A 13,818-nucleotide genomic window follows, 5' to 3' on the forward strand; every position below is an offset into this window, starting at 1 on the left:
GCGCCCGTTTTTGTAAGGGATACCGCCGAGCCAATCAATTAATACTTAAAGCGGAACCAATTCTTGTTTCGCTCGGGCTTCGGCCCCCTTCATTTTCATACGAGGTCGGCGTGGCTAATTAGGAGCAGCGCAAATGGATGCTAAGCCACGGCAAATTAAATCTTAGTTCATTAGATATAAGCTCTTTAAAGATTGAAGGAAAATATTTGAATTTTTAAAAAGTTTCAACGTCGCGGCGTCCTCATTAAAAATGGGACGCGGTAACGTGCGGGGAGGAAGCGGGGAAATGTCTTTGTGCGGATGAATAATCCAACCAATATGAAATATTAAGTCACTATTTTACCCTGTGTTTCTCCTCGGGCTGTAGTGATAGGCTGGGTAATAGAAGGCTTCTGCTTTGAATAAAATACAGAGGTGCATGAAGGGGAAGCTCAACTATCTGGAGGCGAACGCACTTCTGAATTACCTTGTAAATATATTCATTATTCCACGCGCACACAAAAGAGCGAGCGAGGCGTTGTTGATAGACGTCAGTTTCAAGTCGGCCGGTAAATAAGTAAACAGCTTTTATTTTGTGCTGGAAAGAGAAAAAAAAAAAAAAACATCCGCAAACTTCAGATTTTTAATTTTTAACCATGTTTACCGCCTGGATGGACCTTGAGATGCCGGTCACAATATTAGGCACACCTGCTCATGGCTAGCCGATACAAAAGTTCTCCCGCAAACGTCCTTCGCGAACACGCTCGGTTTTGATCGACGGGACGGCGAGGCGTTAATGTGGAAAAAAAAAAAAAAAATGGTGTCTCACCTGGGCGATATGGTCAACAAATAAAATAACTACAGTACATTTGTTATTTTAAGTCATTCCGGATGATTATCTGTGTAATAAACACAATATTTATTTGGAGAAGGTCAGATTAACAAATCAATGTCGTGCATTATGTTCCGATAATCATTTATACAAATTTTAAATCAGTAAGGGAATCTTACAATTCGTAATTGGTGCGTAATCTAAATTATACAATCAAGTTGTGAGAAAAACAGTTATGTAATACAGACTAATATTCAAATGATCACATTACTGTAATTTGATTTATTGCTCATCCCTACTCCAAAAAAGTATAATTACCCCTTCAAATCCAGCCTATTCATTGGTGTCCACTCTCGTGGACATTTTGTTTTTGTTTCGCTGGGATGCAATCAACTGCATTGTCTCACTGAGACAAAATGGACACAGCGATGGACACAAACGATTTGGCTGGCTCTCAGCACTGTATTTAATACAACATAACAAATCCAATAATATTTTCATGTCACATGTAAAACAAATGATTTGAATGAATTATTGGGAACTATTTTGATTAATGACTGGGGAAGTCTGATTCTAATAATCACCTCACCTCAATTTAACGCCTTCTCGCTGCATTTTTTTCGAACATTTCGATTCACACAGTTTTACCTTCTTGTGCAAATTAAGGCCTTCTCACAAATATACACCTGAGCTCAAATAAACACCTCATAGCAAATGAAGTGGGTGTATCTTCATTCATTCACCAACCGGTAATGCAATTTGTGGTTTGCTGTTGGTGGGCTTAACCAAGTCAGTTTTGATTTTAATAAAACTTTGTGTTGACGGTTTAGAGAAGTCGGAGCAGGGAATTTGCGAGATACGGCTCAACAAATTTGGACATTTTCGGTAAAAAGAGCTGCAACCGCCAATTGGTTACTTAGTAATGATAATACTAATAATACGGTGATACTTAACTGGACTGTATTACTGTAATACTGTTAACCATTGTAACGTGACCCTATGGTCAATAATATGACCTGTGTATCATGTGATCTTGACATTTTTTGTCTTAAAAAAACTCTCCAAAACATAGGTGTTAAAGTATGACTCATATCCTTATGTATACTTCTGAGGCCTATTTATTTTGTGTCCACTGTTGCGTCCATTTTGTCTCAGCAAGACAGCAAGGATTATTGCATCCCACAATGTCTTCTACTGAGCACACAAGGACTTAGCAGGGTACCTTAAATGAGTCCAAAGATATAGACAAAACACAAATGTCCATTATATTGGACGCAACTAAATAGGTTGTCTCTCAGGAGGATATGTGGGAAATTGGCAATCCCACACTAATGCAAACATCTGCTTTTATTTCTAACTCAAGTTGATTTTCTTTGCTTCCTTCTGTCACAGTTGTTTCATTTTGCAGGTGTACCTAATGACCCGTCCCCTCGCCGTCCGTCTCGGCCTTACGTCACTCGCGGCGACCGAACGCGAGCGCGACGTGAGATCCAACTCGCGCCTTTCAACCGCCGTAATCCGCTAATGGCCCGAGCAGATGTTGGGCACGGCGGCCGAGCGACCGCACTTTTCTCGCACCCCGTGAAAGGAAACAAATGAAAAATCCATCCAAATTTGTCACGGGGAACGTTGCTGTCACGTGACATGCGAGGAACGCGCTAACGTCTGCGTTATGGATCAAAAACGATCAAGTTGACTTTGCATGAATAACTTTCTTTTTGCCTGTTCTGTCATCCGCAGCCGACTTGTAAAAATCGGCTCGCTCGGAGGCCACCTTGTCGTAGGAGTTTTTTTTACACAGCGTCCATTGTGTAACAGCTGTAAAACACGCTCCAAATTATTAACTCCACATGCCTGCGCCGCTGATGAACTGGAATCCCAGAACGACCTTTGGATTTTGGCCAGTAACCTTGGAAGGAGACGCTGATTGAGAACAGGACTACGAATCCAGGTCAGTCGCCGTGCACGCACCGCTGAGAACGCCGTGCGTGACGGGCGCGAGAGCGTGGCCGTCCGTGCTCTTTTCAATCAATGGATACTCTCGTTTTAGGCAAACCGCACCTAAGGAAAAAAAATACTCGAAGGGGACGAAAGGTTTCAAGGAATGTGAGGAAAATGACCATCCCTCAACGGATTGGGAACACCGTGCCAAAGAAAGCGACGGATAGCGCTACCTGTGTTTTAATCGATGCTTATACATCATCCGGATACAGTGGTCGAAAACAATAAGTTACGATACGTTTAGCGACCTTTGACTTTTCCGGATTTGGAAAATTCTTTCAATTGGAAAGAACCCACATGGAAAGGCGGTGGAACCTTAGCTTGTGAATGGAATCTTCAATATCTTAACTCGTTTTTTTGGTATATCCTCCTGGGAGCCAGCCAATTTATTCGTGTCCACCGTTGTGTCCATTTTGTCTCCGCAAGACAGAAATGTTAATTGCCTCCCATGGAAACACATGAGACATCTTTGCGGAAGTGAGAATGTCCTCTACTGAGCACACAAGGACGCAGTAAGGCATAGATGTCAAACTCCAGTCCTCGAGGGCCGGTATCCTGCATGTTTTCCGGTTTTCTCTCCCCAACACACCTGATTTAAATGAATAGCTTATTAGCAAGCTCTGCGGGAGCTTCAAAATGATCCCAATCATTTGAATCAGGTGTTTTTGAGGGAAAAGGTTCAAAAACTTGTAGGATACCGGCCCTCGAGGACTGGAGTTTGACACCTGTGCAGTTGCGTAACTCCATTGAGTTCAAAGATAAAGAACAAAAGCAAATGTCCTCTCACAAGTATATCAAACCTCTTTAAAAGTCCTGAGTTAAACGTAAACGCGTTAAACGCAAATTATGTGAATTACTTAATGAAATGACATAAAATCTTGTCAGTTTTTCATTTATATTGAGTATGTTTATAAGCAGAGATTGCAAATCCAGGTCCAGAAAGTAAAATCCCCGCCACAGTTTGGTTGTAGCCAAAGGTGCTTCAATAAACTTTGGTCAAATGACCAAAAACACTTTTGGCTTCAGCCAAACTGTGGCAGGGTTTTTTCTTCCTGGACCGGATTTTCCCATCTCTATTCATCACAAATCATTTTTGGCACTCATAAATCAAATCAATAATATTTCAGAAAAGATCATATTTGGACTGAGACAATTGTCTCAGAGAGTCATTGAAAATCTCACTATAAATGTTTCGTACATGAATATTCGTCTTTCATTCGTAAACCCCTCGCATCAAACACTTTGCATAGCAAGCGATCACACAAGGCAAGATAATCTCCAAATTATTACGACGATTCCGACGAGCTGCCGGGATAGATGAGGCAAATGTCGACTTTGCTCTCGCGTCTTCTGGCGATGATGTGACACCCAAAACCCAGGAGTGACTGTGTCTCTTTCCCCGCAGGAGGAACAAGCGAGATGATTTGTTGAGGGGCCCCGGGGAGCCGGCAAGCGCGCCTTGAAAACAGGTGGTGCAACATCACACCGCAGCGTGCCTTCGGGGAATATTTGTAGATGTTCAGGAAATGCACCGAAAACAAAACGCAAACGCGACGCGGGCAAAACGCCACCCGAGGTACGGCGATGACAATCTCCTGCCAAAATGTCACATTCCGGGAAACGGAACGTAACAAAATCGTTACCGCCAGGCGTTTTGCTTACATTCATCCGATTTGTCGGAGGCAGATGTGTGACAAACACTATCACTTGAAAGTGGCTCGGGATCTTCACTCAGCCTATCTCGTCTTGTGGACTTTGTGGGAGTGGTTACTATGTAAATTAGCCTCACCATTATGTAAAATGTTGTTCAATGTAAAACATAATGCACCTTTCACAGGCGCCTTTTAGAAAATAGTAGATCCACATCACTCCAGAGACTAAACGGTGTGCAACAGTGCTTTTCCATTTTTTTGTTCAATGCGTGAACTAGCGCAAATATTTTTGGGATTCAAAAAAAAAAAAATTTAAAGTGTATTGTGCCATACATGTGATTTATTCAGTTCAGGAACTACATATGTGGTGGTATCTCTAGGGATTTTTTATTTTTTTCCAGGAAATAGATCATGTAACATCTGTTTTGTCTACCAGAAATTTGCATCACTAACGGACCTGTTTTTTCCAGATAAAACTCGACAAATCAAAGGCACACAGCGCTTTGTAAAGTAGTCAAAATATAAAACACAATTGAGCAGGAAGTTGCTTCATGCTGCAATTAATTTGCTCTTCATTTGAAAAAAAAAAAAAGGATTGTTTCTATCAGGGCATTAAACATTCAATTACATTTGTTGATACCTGCAGAAATCCTGTTAAAATCTCACAGAGCCGATGAAGTGACTTCACATATCCCATTTTAGAACAGCTGTTCTATAAGCCATCGAAAACTCAGTTATACAAGCCAAAAACAAAACAAAAAAACTCAATAAAAACTTTATTTTCTATCTCTTCCCCAAATTAGACCATACAGTGCTTTGCAAATAAATTACTATTACAATTTAGCAAGTTGCTGCCTGTTCCAGTTCATTTGCTCTCACTTTGAAAAGAAAAGTGATTTTGTCCCAGCATAATAAAAACATTGAATTAAACCTGCACAAACCCTGTTCAAACCTCACGGCCCCCGAAGTGCCTTCACGTTACCCCCATTTTAGAACCACTGATGTACAAGCCATTAAAAAGTCAATTTCCCATAATACGGCCCCTTTAAACTACTAACAGTGATAAATGTCGTGATTTCCCCCTCTCATATTTGGCGTCGCTTACAGTTGGACAAGAACAATTTCTTCCTTTTGACAGATCACTCCAAAATGTATTAGCAGAGAGGACGACTGTCAATCCAGCTGCCCAAAGGTCCTTACAGGTCTCTATTTTTTTTTCTCTCTCCTAGTGTTGAAAAATGATGTAATCAAGCCGTCCTTCCTTCCTACCAGCGCTCCATCCATCCTCTCTAAAGGCCTGGCGGTCCCTTTGGCCTCGCTCTGGATCAAGTCCCCCACAAGGCCCCCCTGACCCCGTTAGAGGTGCATGATGGGCGGCCCTGTCACTTCAAATGGCTGCCTGCGTCCGGCGCCAGACTCACCCCTCGCTGTGAGTAAACCTCTGTGTTATTTTGCTTTGATGGGCTACGGCCGAATAACTCCGCGGAATGGATGCGGACAACTTAGTTATTGTCACGCAGGGCGAGGGGGCCGACGCCGTTACGCGAAAACGCCTGTCGATCGAACGCTACGAAAAGTTAGGCGAGGAAACCGGCCAGCGGCCGCGGCTTCATCCCGAAGACGGCGTTCAAAGGGGGTTATTTAAATTTCAAGGCAGATGAATGCCTCGTATGTGATGCGTTGCTTCAGTTGTGGAGAGCGGCGCCTTTGATGGCGAGCAGACGAGGGGAAGACGGCGGCTTTGTTATTGAAGTAAAGAATAATAAGGCCACTGCATGTTGGGCTGTGTACCGAGACCTTGATATCAATCCAATGCACTATGCATGGCCCCCGCGCAACAAGCAGCCAGACAGGAAAGCATGCCGCCTTTTGATCCCGCTTTCCTTCTGTTGGCTTTCATCTGACCCATCCTCCCAAATTGTCACCAGCACGCTCACACGCGCCGAGGAGAAAAAGAAAAAGACGGCGGCTAACCCTCGGGGTGAGGGGGGGGGGGGGGGGGGGGGGGGGGGGGGCGCCGAACGCCCAGGCTCACACCGGACATTTTTAGTCATTAAGTTCCGAAGGAGGGGTCCCGGCATCTTTGGATTCCGGTTTTGTGTTGGAAATAAACCCCTTTAGCTCCGATATCAAACCATGCGGTTTCTACCACTGGATCAAAACTTAAGGGGAGGGTTGAGGTCCCTCACTTTGAACGTGTGAGCATGCATTACGACGCAGTTAAAAACCAAAAAGTCCAACCAAACCGCATTTCTCCCAATGAATGTTTCTTAGCTTACTGCTAACGTATAATGCAAAACACAATAGACAAGCTAACGGAAATTAGCGTGCATGAAATCCCAGCAACTCACATGGAGGATCCGATAAATATCTCTTTGATCTGTGGCAATGACGATTATTCCCAGAGTGAGTGGAAGTCATTTGGGGAACTTCTCTGCTTCTTTTTATTGTCCATATATATGATTGGTCTTTTACAGTACAGTACAGTAGAGTAAGTAGAACTTCCAGAAGTGGTAAAAGAAAAGCTTGAACTTGCCTAAAATGATAGAAATCTCAGAGTTAATGTTTTTTTTATTCATTAATTTAGCCATAATTTTTTTTGCAAGCGTCATTTTGCTTTGTTTTTTTTTTTTATTTAACTTGATTATTAGACCATTTTTCATTTTAAATGTTATCAAAATTGTTGTTTTTTTATAATCTAGGGTGTATTTATTGAGCGGGATACAAAAAAGAGTAAGCGCCTTCCTCAGCGGCTGAAAGTTCATTTAAGATTTTAAATGACAAAAACAAAAACGGACGCTTTTGGTACTATTATTGTTAGTATTAATTTATTTTAAAAACCTAAGATTTAGTTTCAGTTTTCTTAGTTTTGGTCAATTAGACGAAACTTTTTTTATCTTTGTACTGTAGATTAGTGATAAAAGAAATAGTATTAGAAATCTACAGGTTGGGGAGAGCAAAAAAATCAAAACAATTCAGCAGTGGAACACTACATATTACTGGAATCTATTTTTGATAATAACCCTACTACTTCTTCTATTTTCCATATCATTTGTTCCGCATAGGCCACTAAGCTAAAGAGCTGACAATTTAGCTTGGCTTTTATGACAACATCTTGTGCGTAAAAATCTAATTCGCACCTAACATCATATCGCGCCCAAAAATGGAGCTTCAAATTGATTCCAGTGAATTACATGGACACCAATGAATGACTGAGTCTTCTGCTAGGACAATAACTCCAGCTGTTGCTACACTTTCGGGTACTTGAAAAATGAGCAATTGCCTGTTTTAGACCGATAAAATGCAAAACTGCCGACAACTTAAAACAAAACAAAAAATCTCCAAAATGCAAGTCAAAGTAGCAGCGCGCTAACAGAATACGTATAATTATTTGAGCCACCGGCGTTATTTATAGTGGTGCTTAGATGATATTGCCCGTGGTGCGGAGGAGAGCGAAGCTTCGCTTTTCTCTCCTCACGTCAGCGAATTACACGCTAGAAGCGACTAAGGCCACGAAAGGGAGGGCATAGCAAAAGATAATATGTTAGCTTTGGACTTGATCCGCTGAACATACATTTTTCTTCCTCCAACATAAATTTCCCCGGCTTCTCACCGTCACAGTAACGGGCCGCTTGAATACTCTGGATTCAGCATTTCGACTTTGTAAATTCCATCCCTTTCACCTCGGGGCGGCATTAATAATCAGGAAAGTGAGTGCGGAGTCAATGATGCATTTGGAAGTTTGAGTGTTTCCATAGCGCGCCGACCCGCCGCGCTTCAGCTGGCCTCCACTTCCAGGCACTTACGGTCAGAGGGAGCGTCGGTTCCGGGAGGCCGACGGAAAAGAATCCAATTGAATTACGCCAATGTTTTATCGCGGCCTGGGCGCGCGCAACACACATAAACACACAAACGCGTAGCCCGCCTATCAATGCAAGACAAACAGGCGGCCGCAATGTCGCCGACGAGAATTCACTTTCGCTAACTTGCTAAATGCTTTTTAACCGTATTAGTAAACCCCTTTAAAATAGCACTCTTTCATTCAACCTAGTGATGAGATTTTGTTAGAACACACAACCGCCTCTAAACTTTTTTTTTTTTAACACAAAAAAGTACTCTAGATTTTTTCAAAAACAGTATAAAGTACCGTATTTTCCGGTATTTATTTACAAAAAATGTATGGATGGATATCTGTTAAATAGCAGTTCGAAATCAAAATCAATACTACACTAGCATCTTTTTTTGTCTCCCTTTGTTTGATAGTTTATTTTAGTGAACTTAATAACACAGTCTACATAATTCTTATACAATCATAAATACATAAATAAAATAACATATACTGTGTACTGTATATGAAATTTACACATCACAAATGTACTCAAAATTGTATACATTCCCTTGTTAAATTTAGACCGATATATTTTTTTAATAATACATCTTTTTTGACATCTTTTCAGTTCTATCTGATAGTTGTTCCATAAATTGACACTTTGAGCAGATACACACATTTGCTTGCTGGTGGCTAGCAAAAAAAAACAAAACAAAACAAACAAACAAAACACAGATAAGCCGCACTGGACTATAAGCCGCAGGGCTCAAAACAAGAGGAAAAAGTTGCGGCTTATAGTGCGGTACATTACCCCGATTAGATTAAAATTTAGTCGGATTCTGTACAAAAATTGACAATAATTTGTAGATTAATTTCAAAATCACTTTAGTTTTCCATTGACAAATAAAATAAGTAATAAATTCTTAATTTTATTTAAAAAAAAGTCTCTTTTATTAGTTAGAGGAGTGCCCCTCATACTTTCGGAGTGTGTCACTAAGATCGTTTGTTCCCATCATACAGTAATGCAGGGTTTAACTTTCCACTAAGTTGTCGTCATTTCATAACTATGAAATGTTTTTGCAAAGCGGATTAACTTTTAGAGTTTTGGGGGGCGGGGGGGGGGGGGGGGTGGAGACACAAACTTCTCTGACGATCCGTATTCATGTCAGCGTTTCACATTAATGCAAAAAAGTTTACATCGGAGCGGAGGAGGCGCCGAAGGCTTCCTTTTGCATCCGAGCACGACCCGATTTCATGTCACGGGATGAAAACAGGTAGCGTTTAAAAGTTTCGCATCCCGGCTCCCAACTTTGAGTTTGTCGCGGCGGAGAAAAAAAAAAAACAGGAAATAAAATCAGAGGGGGCCTTACGTTGATTTGTTTTACACATAGCAAAGGGGGGGGGGGGGCATCAATATCGAAAGGCTATTATGCCAGTCTTCCACATCGATTTCCAGGCGACCCGGCGCCACTTGCCTGGGAACAACAAGGTGTTGGTATGATAATAATCATAATATGTCAAGTATCGCCAAGCCATCAGAGATGCTAGTCTCAGTTTAATGATTCTGGGAAATTGCGGATTACCCGGGATATGAGAGCAAGCCTACAGTTTTCATATAGTGTGGGAGGTTGCAGGGGCTCTGTATTAGTAATCACAGGGGAGCGCCGAGAGGTGGGAGAGAAAATCTGCTTCTTCTCTTCTCTCATTCATCATCGCCGTCCTCTGGTGAGGAAACATGGCAAATGGCCAAATGAATGCACTTCATAAAGCGCAAATGTCTCCTCTGATGTGCCTCTCGCCGAGGATCCGCGCGGAGAAGGGGGAGGTCGGGGAGGAGGATTTCCACAGATATATTATTGTCAAACTCCGCTGCCCCCGCTCCGGAGCGTTATTATGATATCGTCGGAGATTTTTACAATAAGATTTGGCGACTTCAGCCCGAGCGGTTACCATAACCGCGTTACGGTGATGGCAGCACTTTTCAATATATTGTCTGACTGGATGATAAGTTTCCTCAAATAAGCACTCACTCATTTTTCTTTTTTTTTTTCTCTCCTTCTTCCCTCAGACTGTCGGGATGCTTTTGTAATTCCACAGGATCTCACGGCTTCAAAAAGAAGGAATAAAAAACCTCCTAGGTGGATAAAAAGTGGATGAGATATGGAGACATGAAGCAAGTCACGCCTCATAATAAGATGGTCAGTGCCACAGGGAGGTGCTATGGATCCGTATCCTCTTACACCCCCCCTTCACCCCTCCACACCCTCCCTCACATCACATGCAGAATATTGACTTTAATACATGAAATGTTTGTGACACGTCGTTCAACAGCCGCAATATCAAGTTTGATCACGGACAGCTTGTCGGGCATATTGGATAAAACGGAAAAAAAAAAAAATACAGGCAATATGGAGCCAAGACGGGGGTCCGCTAATACCGGAGTGGCAACCTGTGAGGTGCCAGGAGACGACGACGCACGTCTGCATCCGAGGAAAGATTGAAAACCTTGTACCTCACAAAATTCGAATATAATAATTATTTAAATCATAAAAAGCCATTTAATAAGTAACAATAAGACACGGCTATATCCACAAACATTTCAAAATAACATTTAATAAGCTGTATGCGTGCTGAAATAGATAGGATTAAAATATAACTTAAATATGACATCGGTGTCTCATGCAAAAAATGCGGCTGATGTTTTGGGTCATCTAAATAATGTGAAAATATTTGGATTTTACACATAGATATGCAGTTATTTAAAAAGAATAAGCTAAATATTGCCCACTGGAAAGAACACATCTCTCCACCTATAAAAGTATAACAACAAAAAAGTACAAAACAGCGTAGTTATGCAAAATTAGTTTGATCATAAATATAAATTGGTATATGCAATTGTGAATGCATTGCTCTCCAATAAAAACTTTCTCTCCAGGAAAACCTGAAACAAACATCAAATATGTTCAAAACGTTTCATCTAAAACTTAATAATAAATTTGCAAGTAGAAATATGCAATTCAGATGATTTCAATCCACTGAAAACCACGTCTATCGATTATTGCTTCTATCTCGTCCCTCAAAAAATCTTGCATGTAGAAAATATTTAGATTTCATGCAAATGTTATATGACCCTAAGGTCATGTGACCGTCCAATAAAATCTCTTACATTCTTATATTTATTAAATCGATGAATAATACACACTTGAAACACAATAGATAGATAGATAGATAGATAGATAGATAGATAGATAGATAGATAGATAGATAGATAGATAGATAGATAGATGTTTAGCTAGCTTGCTAGCTAGCTAGCTAAGCATGATAGATAGATAGATAGATAGATAGATAGATAGATAGATAGATAGATAGATAGATAGATAGATAGATAGATAGATAGATAGATAGATAGATAGATAGATAGATAGATAGATAGATAGATAGATAGATAGATAGATAGATAGATAGATAGATAGATAGATAGATAGATAGATAGATAGATAGATAGATAGATAGATAGATAGATAGATAGATCGAGAATATCCAGCGGTTTCTTGAAAGGCACATTGAGCTCATAATAAATGATCACACCATCAAAACAATATTTTATTCATGACGTTAATTTCCGGATTGCCATTTTATTTGGCTTCAAACAAAACAGCATCAGTGGTGAAATATTTTTCTGTCCACTTTTGATCTGCGCTGTTTCATTGATGCGCGTGTTAATTAGTCCAAATTTCCAGAGTATTCCAAGCGAATCAGCAACACCCAACATGATGAAATCGTAGCGGCACCGTAGCTTTTTTTTTTTTTTTTTAATTATTATTATTTTTCAGGAAACTAATCCAGGCAACGTTCTCATGCATGTGTTTACTGTTTACGTGATTAGTGCAATTACGCCTCCTGTGCACATAGCCCCCCTTTTGTATGACTGTATTAATTACTCTATTGATTCAACTTAACACCTAATGCCCAAGTAACATAAATCATATTTTCTACTTAATTATTGTGTTTTTACCTAATTAAGAACAGAAGCGGAAGCTGCTGTGGTTGGGAAACAAGAAAAAACAATAGATTTACTGTTTATTCCCCGGGCTGTCACAACGTAAAGTAAATGATTAGATTGTTTGCGCAAGTTTGTGAAAACACGTAGTAATAAACAGCCGGCCTGCTTTTATTTAATTAGCTTGCGTTTTATTTTTTTAAATGAGCGCTTATTGGTTGCCAACCGGCGGTCCGTCTGAAAAGTGAGAGCGCGCGGGGGTCAAAGGAGGAGATCCGAGAAGGCGGCGCCGACTTATAATTACGGCCTCAAAATGGCATATTTACCATCTCTGCCAGCGAGGTCGTGCCTTCTGTCGTAGTAAACGTAGCGGAGTATGAAAGAGCCAATTACGGCACACTGGGTGACCTTTTAACAACTATTACCGCGTCCCATCAACACATTATCGCCACGGAGACGGAACCGGGAATCGTCGGGCGCGGACGCCGGTGACGAGTGGCAGCTTTGAAGAATCAGCACAATAAATGGAGACAAGTGCGAGGGATGGGGGGGGCGGAAAGAGATATGGCGGAGGGGGGGGTCGGGCTTGAACAATGGCCTCCGTACTGTACATTAGCTGCGGATGTCAAGCGCCCCAGTCGCTCCCAATGAAAAGCACAACAAATAAGACGTTGGCCTGTTTGTATTCATTATCAGTCAGCACATGCCCCGGCTCCTGCATTAAACATTAGACTGCCTCTGATGTCTGCTTAACAGTTTAATTCCCTCCCCGCCGCTCAGCCTGTCATAATAAACCCAGCGAAGCACACACAAAGTCAAATAAGAGTGTGAGGGGGCCGCCTTTTGTGTATACGTGTGTGTTTGTTGCACGTAGGCTCGCGCGGGCCCGCCGCCGCTTGAGCGACGTACGCGTCGTTCATAATAGCCCCCCGTCGCCCGGCTTGGCTTTATTGTAGTTTATCTGATCACAGATTAAGTAGATCTCAAGAGCGGCTGACCTCCCCAGTGCGTATTTGCGCGCGCGCGTGCCGGAAACCATCAATATCCGCGCGGAGACGCGCGCCGGCCACTAGATTAGGTACGCCGCGATCTTTATTATGCCGTTTATGGAGCGCCGTAAACGTCCAAAGCGTCATACCGCGCCACTACTACTAAGTTTGACTCCGTCCCATAAAAGAATGGGAAACAGACATATATGTGACTCTCATGATACCTCCACCAAGGAAGGGGATGTTGTCACCCGTGTTTGCGACCTAGCAAAAATACCCAACGGTAAATTCCTTAGCTCATGCAATGCCAGGGATGGATTTTCACATTTATTTTAAGTAGCGATTTAATACTTAAGTATCTGGGTTTTAATGTCTGGATTCTTACAAAAACGTGAAAACACGTCCCTGGCATTGATTGAGTTAATAAAGTCATGTCTTTTTTTTCAACACTGATTATGATTTCACTTGTTAACACTTTATAAACCCTCGCCAAATAGTGAGCTCACATTGAGCTACTATCTCAAGGTTATAGCAAT

At 41.5% G+C, this 13,818-nt stretch overlaps 1 long non-coding RNA gene across 6 annotated transcripts in view; it reads left to right on the forward strand.

Moving 5' to 3' along the window:
- The first annotated feature begins 1,264 nt into the window (after positions 1-1,264).
- LOC148419874 (uncharacterized) overlaps positions 1,265-13,818 on the forward strand; it is a 31,259-nt gene continuing 18,705 nt past the window's right edge. For 2 of the 6 annotated variants that reach the window (XR_015866312.1, XR_015866313.1), the window contains exons 1-6: positions 1,265-2,762; positions 2,862-2,917; positions 4,218-4,388; positions 5,603-5,666; positions 5,737-5,893; positions 10,362-10,491. This is a non-coding gene — a long non-coding RNA (uncharacterized LOC148419874). Of the gene's footprint in view, positions 2,763-2,861; positions 2,918-4,217; positions 4,389-5,602; positions 5,667-5,693; positions 5,894-10,361; positions 10,492-13,818 lie in introns of all 6 variants that reach the window. The other 4 variants (XR_015866314.1, XR_015866315.1, XR_015866317.1 and 1 more) reach the window with 4 other exon arrangements.

The sequence above is a fragment of the Hippichthys cyanospilos genome, chromosome 8, assembly GCF_059441005.1.
Source record: "Hippichthys cyanospilos isolate Australia breed blue-spotted pipefish chromosome 8, RoL_Hcya_1.0, whole genome shotgun sequence".
In the NCBI taxonomy this organism is placed as follows: Eukaryota; Metazoa; Chordata; class Actinopteri; order Syngnathiformes; family Syngnathidae; genus Hippichthys; species Hippichthys cyanospilos.